The 7,500-nt window shown below is 48.1% G+C and overlaps 1 protein-coding gene across 1 annotated transcript in view; it reads right to left on the bottom strand.

The window, feature by feature from the left end:
* lrp8 (low density lipoprotein receptor-related protein 8, apolipoprotein e receptor) overlaps positions 1-7,500 on the bottom strand; it is a gene marked incomplete at its 5' end in the record, with an annotated part of 95,111 nt that overhangs the window by 46,578 nt on the left and 41,033 nt on the right. The gene's annotated exons all lie outside the window — the stretch shown is intronic.

The raw sequence follows: 7,500 nt of genomic DNA, 5'->3' as shown, positions 1-7,500 counted from the left end.
ACGCACACACGCACACGCACACAGGTTGAATGAGATTTACTGCTTCATTAGCCTACACTAACACACACTCTCCCAGCACAATGAATAATACATACAGCAACTGGAGCTGTATGAGAGAGAGCTGTATGAGATAGAAAGAGAAAGAGGTTAGAGGGGCAAATGGGGGGAGAGGGGGAGAAGAAGGGAGAGGGAGAGGGAGAGTGAGAGAAAGAGAGAGGAGGAAGTAGTTAGGGTCAGATCCTGGTCACAGCCATAGGAATATCAATGAGGAGACTTGCTGGGGTTTGAGTCAGAGAAAATTGGGCTGCTAGGCACCTGAGGGCTGACGAATGAACAAACACACACACTAACACACACACACATACACACACACACTAACACACACACACATGCACTAACGCATACACGCCCTAACACACACACGCCCTAACACACACACACACAGATCCCACACACAAATGCCTGCAAACTACACGCTAACACAAACCGCCAGACAAGCAACCCCCAACGGCTCACCTGACCTATTCCCCCATGACACACAGACACACACTCGCGGGTAAAAATCATGCACACACTAAAATATAGGGCACACCCACGACAGGAATCCTATACTCCACGGGTCAATCGGCTCAGACATGCTTTAATTAAACATTCCCGCAGATTTACTACTGCAAAGCTCATACACACACTTGAACACGCACACACAAACACACACACACTACACACACACACACACACACACACACACACACGCACACACACACACACCAGCACACCCGCACATCATGGTGTGCTGAAAATCTCCAAAGGTTCACTGTAATCTGCACCATGAAAGGGAGGTCACAGAGGATAAAAAAGCTTTTGCAGAGATTAAGGAGTGCTTTGAATATATTGTTCTGATTTGTGAGTTTACTATTTCAACTGAATAAATGGATTGCTTGCAGCATCTTGTAGATCTCTTTTACAGTAATATCGTCCTGCAATGCAGTATGGAAGAAATGGTCCCGTATAGAGAGATGGAGAGATAACCGTTTGTGAGATGAGAAGGGCGATCAAGACCAAAGACAAGATGAGAGGGAGCCTGAAGCTCATAACAATAATGTATTCATAATACAATATGCTTATATCCATAAGCTTCATAAAAGAGCATACTATATGAATCATCAATGATTGGCCATGTAATGTTTTGCAAGTCTAACGGTTGCTCACATGTAGCAGAGTGGGTCATATCTCCATGGAGATGCTCATTAACCTCTTTCTCAGCAGTGGCCTCCTCTCGGAGCGAGAGCAAGGTTTGGTCATAAAGCTGTACTCCGAGGGTCAGCCTCCGCTGTGTCTCCACACCAGCGGCCATTTTGAAATATTTCCATAAGTAGTGTCTCGGAGGCCAGCTTTCATGTTTTCCTCTTCTCCTACTTCTTTCCTCCACCCCATTATGGATGGTCTTTAGCCTGCCTCTGGTGAGGTCAGCCTAACTTTGTGAAATGAAAACAGTGCTTTTGTCTATTCCACCAGTTCTTTATACAGGCTGACTGCTGTATCTGAATACACAAAAAAATGGTTTATTTACCAGGCATGCATGACTTCCCTTGTAGAGTTAATTCAGCCCATGCAGTTGTGCAACGGTAATGTTGGTCAGGCAAAGGGAATGGTTAATTCAGCTAACATTATCTTCATGAATAGATTTATCTCACTTGAGTTCATTCGGTGAAGAATGTGTGTGTGTGTGTGTGTGTGTGTGTGTGTGTGTGTGTGATGGGGTGAGTGTGTGAGATGGTGCGTGTGTGTTGGGGTGTGTCTCTGTGTGTGTGTCTTTCCGTGTGTGTGCGTGTATTGGGGTGTGTGTGTATGTATGTGTGTGTATCTCTCCACATTACACTCTGGTGAAAACTGGAGCATGATGTCACATGAGCAGGGAGGGGGGGAGGCTGAAAAATGATCGACATGGGGTGTTCCTTCTGTCTCACACAGGGTTAACTGTCTTAATAAAGGCAGATGGAGAGATGAAGAAGCACTCCCCTGGCTACCCTCTAAAGACCAAGCTGTGTGTGTGTCTGTGTGTACACGCACGCGAGTGTATGAGATTCATGAGAAGTACTGTTTGAAGTTTGCCATGAGTCATCCCCCACAGCCAAGAAAGAGCTTGTTGATTTTCATAATGCATCTCTGATCTGTGATTTAATTAACACTTGGTAAAAGGCCTATTTACTAAGGTCACGAACCCCGCTTTGTGATATTTCGGTGGGGCGAATTTAGGCTTGGCTGCCCACCCTCTGAAATCCCTTCAACATGTCCAACTGCATGAAGCGGAGAGCATTCAGCCTCGGAGGGCAAGGCCTCCCCCGTGCTGGTAATCTGGTGAGCGTGATGTGGAGCGCTGAGCGGCTTCGCTCCACCGTCCTTCAGATGGGAAATCGAATTTATGGAGAGAGAGAGAGAGAGAGAGAGAGAGAGAGAGAGAGAGAGAGAGAGATTCGTCTTTAATATTAGATTAGATTTTAAATGAAGGCTGCTGTTGATTAGTGGCTTTCATTGAAATGCTGATCTCCTACAGTTAACATGTCCCCGAAGAGTGAGTGGCCAAGGAGAGAGAGGAGAGCGGGGGAGAGGGAGAGAGAGCAAAGAGAGAGAGAGAGAGAGAGTAAAGATAGAGAGAGAGAGAGAGTAAAGATAGAGAGAGAGAGCAAAGAGAGAGAGAGAGAGAGAGAGAGACAGTAAAAATGAAGGACAGGAGAAAGGAGAGATAGGAGAAAGTAGGACAGGGCTAAGGAGAGTAAGACTTGTGAGTGGGAGGTACATAAAGAGCGATAGCAGAAATGGAAAGGACGGATGAAAAAAGAAAGGGAAAGAGGCAGAAAGAGTGGGTCAATCAGAGCGTGAGTTTTGTTCTGTCTTTTCCCAAACAGGAAACACAAATTGTTTTATCGGAGGGTAAGAACAAGAACCTCTCTCTCTCCTTCTCTCTCTTTCTCTCTTCTGTCTCCTTCTCTCTCTATGTCTCTCCCTGTCTCTCTCTCTCCCTCACCCTCTCCCTCCCTCTCTCTGTGTCTCTGTCTCTCTACCTCACCTAGTCTCTCTCATTCTCTCTCACCTTCTTCCTCTCTCTGTCACTCACAGGGCTGGGTGGAGGGGTGTTAAATCCCCAGCGCACACAGGACCATTAGCCCAGTCTAGACTATGGATCTGTCAGGACCGTGGTTGGGGGGGGTGAGGGGGAAGAGATACAGCGTGACACCAACACTCTACCCGCCACAGGAAATTGCCACTTTCACCAAGAACATCTTTTTAAGGGGTTGTTTAGTGGACGACACGGTGGGCATTAAAGTAGCAACAGTGCCTACTGGCCACTCAGGGGCTTAATGAGAGAGGGAGGAGAGAGGGGGGAGAGAGAGGGGGAGAGGGGAGAGGCAGGCCACTATTTAGGGATGCCAGGAGACTGACACTAGGTTGTCAAGCTCAATCTCAGAAGCAGAGATAATGTCATCCATGACAAGTGAGATGAGGCCAGTTAGCATGTCAGAGTGTCAGTCTATTGCTGAAAGTTTTACCAGGGTGCTAAGACGTGTAAAATCAGTAATGAGGTAGAACTTCTATGGTATAGGTGTGATCGTATAGACGTGATCTGTCTACCTCCACTAACCTCCCCTGGTGTGTGTCACATCTTTTACAGGGGATGATTTCTTATTTGGCTGCACTCAGCTCCTTGCTTCCTTTGATCTACCCTGCAAGGCGGAAAGGTTCAGAGTATAAAAAATCCAGATTTTTGTTCGTGAAATTGATTCAAGATGGAATGAAAGAGAGTTTTTTTTTTTATAAGATGTCAAGGGCTTTGAAGTGTAAAAGTACACACACACACACACACACACACACACACACACACACACACGAACGAGGTTTGGACTGTACTGCATGGCCTCCACACATCAACTTATTGACAACCAATCAATGGGATACAGCCTGGACCAGAGGTCACTAATTGAGTGTAAAAATAGGATTAATGGAAATACATTACAGATATGCACTGAGAGGATCGCCCCCCCCCCCCCCCCCCGTGTGATTGACACATACAGTGAGGACAGGGGAGGTGGGTTCTTTTAACAGCTGTTTAATCACATGCCAATAACCCAGGCATTCATAAACCAATCAATAACAGATAAATCACCTGGTTTCACTGATTCAGCATTTGCTAAGTCAAAATTCAATGTCGGCTAGGTGTTCTGAGCGAGTCCCACAAAAAAAAAAGTGTTGATGTCAATCATCGTGGCTCAGACTCAAGGTAATGAGAAGGAAATGAGATGAGCGGGCAGGCAGGGAACTCTGCTTATCAGCTTAGCGGAAGCCTCCCAATAAACACAAGACTTAGAAAGGTCTCCAGCCCTCTGTTGGCTTTCCCACAAAACTTGGGGAGGTGACATTAAACATTTTCCGTGTTATCTGTTCAATTATTTATGAGCCCTTTTGTCTCTAAACTCACACAGGCACGCGCATGCACACACACACACACGCACACACACACACACACGCACACACACGCACACACTCACACACACACACACACACACACCTTATCAATGCCCCAGCACACACACTGCAGTTGCTGGCTTCCTCTCAGCGGACTCTAGGTCCAAGACCAGACTCCCTAATGCTGCTGGGACAAGTGGAGAGTGTGTAAGTGTGTGTGTGTGTGTGTGTGTGTGTGTGTGTGTGTGTGTGTGAGTGTGTGTGTGAGAGTGTGTGTGTGAGAGTGTGTGTGTGTGTGTGTCTGTGTGAGAGAGAGTGTGCGCGTGTGTAGGCAACATCAATTATCTGTGGCGCAGAGAGAGGTGGCCTCTGCCCTCAGACCACAGCGGTAGGGGAAGGCAGAAATCTCATTTCTCCCCTCGGCCCTGCCTCCGTATGCAGCAGAGGAAGGAAAGTAAGGGCCGTCAGTACCATCCATCAGCTCTCAGCCAGAGTTACAAATCAGTGTGCAAATCCAGCGAGAGGTCCGGTTCACAGCGTGTCAAATTAGTAGCGCGAGCCAAACGCACGAGAGCCTCGGCTCGCCGCACCGATTCCAGCCAATCAAAAAGCGGAGAAGTGGCGGTTAAGAGAGCGAGAGAGGGAGGGGAGAGAGAGAGAGAGAGAGAGAGAGAGAGTATTAAGACATGTGATTCTCTCTCCCCCCTCCCCCCCCCCACCCTGTTTACTTGGGAGGAAATGTTAGAGAAGGACTATCGATAAACTCCAGATTCAGCATGGAGAGAGAGAGAGAGAGAGAGAGAGGGAGAGAGGGAGGGAGAGAGAGAGAGAGAGAGAGAGAGAGAGAGAGAGAGAGAGAGAGAGTGAGTTGAACTCTCTCTCTCTCTCTCTCTTCTATCCTCTCTATGTTGGGGGCTTTGAGAAGGTTCAGTTAAGGCTAGCTAGCCTCATAGCGACTCACAGTCAAGCGCATGGGCTAGCACCTTTTACTAAAGAGCAATCAGGCTCTGCTGACGCCTGGGCTGAGTTAGGTGGAGACCTGAGTGGGTGTACTGTAAGGCTCTGGGCTGGCGGGGGTTGGAGGGGCCTTCCGCGGGGGTGTGTGTGTGTGTGTGTGGGGGGGGGGGGGCTCAGACTTCTACCAGAGAGCGGCCACATGGGAAATTACTCCTGGAGCCACAGTCTGAAGCATGAAATTGAAGCCATCCGGCGCGTCTGACTGGATCCTTTCCTTCGTATATATATTCCAAATAATTAACCAGCACAACTCCTTTGCGCGGCGTTACAATACGCTAGCCCGCCTATTGTTTTTCGCCGTAGCTCCACAACGCAGACAAGGTTAACGCCACATGACAGAGGAAGTGGTGGAATTGATACTGACAGAGGGAGAGGGGGGGGGGGGGGGGGAGCTGAGCGACCATGCTATAGACCTTGGATAAACACTTAACAGTGTTGACTTGTTTAGATATAAAACAACAATGGTTGAACACTCGACAACGGTGGTGGCGCTAATGTAAGACTACCGCTCGTGTTCGCTGGTGTTGAAGAGGACTTTCTACAGTAGCATTGGATAATACACATACCCCCGCAAAGCACCTGACCTAGCCATCGTAACGACTCTGGATTGTTCCCTGGGAAGTTTGAAGGAGTAGTTGTACTTTCTGAGACTATAAAGTGGGTATTCCGTGGGTTGGCATGCGGAGTGTCTGAGAGTGGATGTGAGAAGGGCCCTCTTCTTCAGGCCTGAGGGTGTCAGAGAGAGCAGGCACACACACACACACACACACACACACACACACACACACCGACAAACGCACATACACACCGACATCGACACCGACACACACATACACACACACAGTGGATTCAGGGGCGGTCTGGAGCGGGGAGCCAGGGGGATGCGTATGCATTTCTCCATCAAGGCAGTTAACCCTACGTGTGACAGAAAGAACACCCCATGTCTATCTTTTTTTCAGACACACACACACACACACACACACACACACACACACACACACACTTACCACTAACCACCCAACCAACTGTCAGTCAAAGTGGTAACCTACTTCTTCTCCTCTCCCAAACACCCAGAGCCTGGTTTCATTTTCACATGTGTAATTACGCCGGCTACTGATGAGCTGTCGGAGGCCCATATTTAATCTGATGCCAGGGTCTCTGGGGCTGGCCATTGATTCCTTACCAGGGAAATCAATCCAATCAGATTCATTATTAAACTGACTGAAGATCAGTGGGGAGGGGGCGGGACAGAGGGGATGAAGGGGAAGGAGGGTGGGGGGAGGGGGGGGGGGGGAGCGGGAGAGTGAAGGTGGAACGTTAATTGCAAACTAATCAAGGCTGAGAGTGAATGAGAAGAGGGAGGCCGGGGGGAGTTGGGACAGAGGAGGAGGAGGAGGAGGAAGAGGAGTGAGAGTCACTGAATATACACACACACAAACACACACACCCACACACACAAACTGACACAGACGCACGCACACACACACACACACACACAAACTGACACACACGCACACACGCACGGACGGCTCACAGGATCAATTTGATTGAAGAACTTTGGAAAGCGCTTGGAGTGACTAACCTTGATTAGAAATAACAAGATTTAAAGAGGAGTCCAGCAATCAGATGAAACACCTCACAGATGCACCTTACTCTGAATACAAAACACCCCCTATCTGTCTCCCCACAGTCCTTGCCCCGATCACACTAAATCCTCCACATTCCTCACATACACATTCAATACAATGTCTATTAAATGACCTAAAACTACAGTGACAACATGGTATATTTTTGAGGGGGGTAAAGAGGAATTATTTTCTAGCATAATATGACTGCTTACATTGTAGCATCTCGCTAGCATCTCTAAGACATGGTTATTTACAGAAATAGAAAGGTTATTTCATTGAAGGTTTTAGGTGTTGTTTCGGGGGGGCTCTTGACTTGTTGAGAGTGCTTCCTCCCCATCTCCTCAGAGCTCTTCTCCCTTACACACCACACAACCCTGACCTCTCCGAAAACCCA

Source organism: Argentina silus (genome assembly GCF_951799395.1).
Source record: "Argentina silus genome assembly, chromosome: 6".
Lineage (NCBI taxonomy): Eukaryota > Metazoa > Chordata > Actinopteri > Argentiniformes > Argentinidae > Argentina > Argentina silus.
The sequence above is the reverse complement of the archived record's forward strand: the minus strand, read 5'-3'. Positions and strand labels throughout refer to the sequence as shown.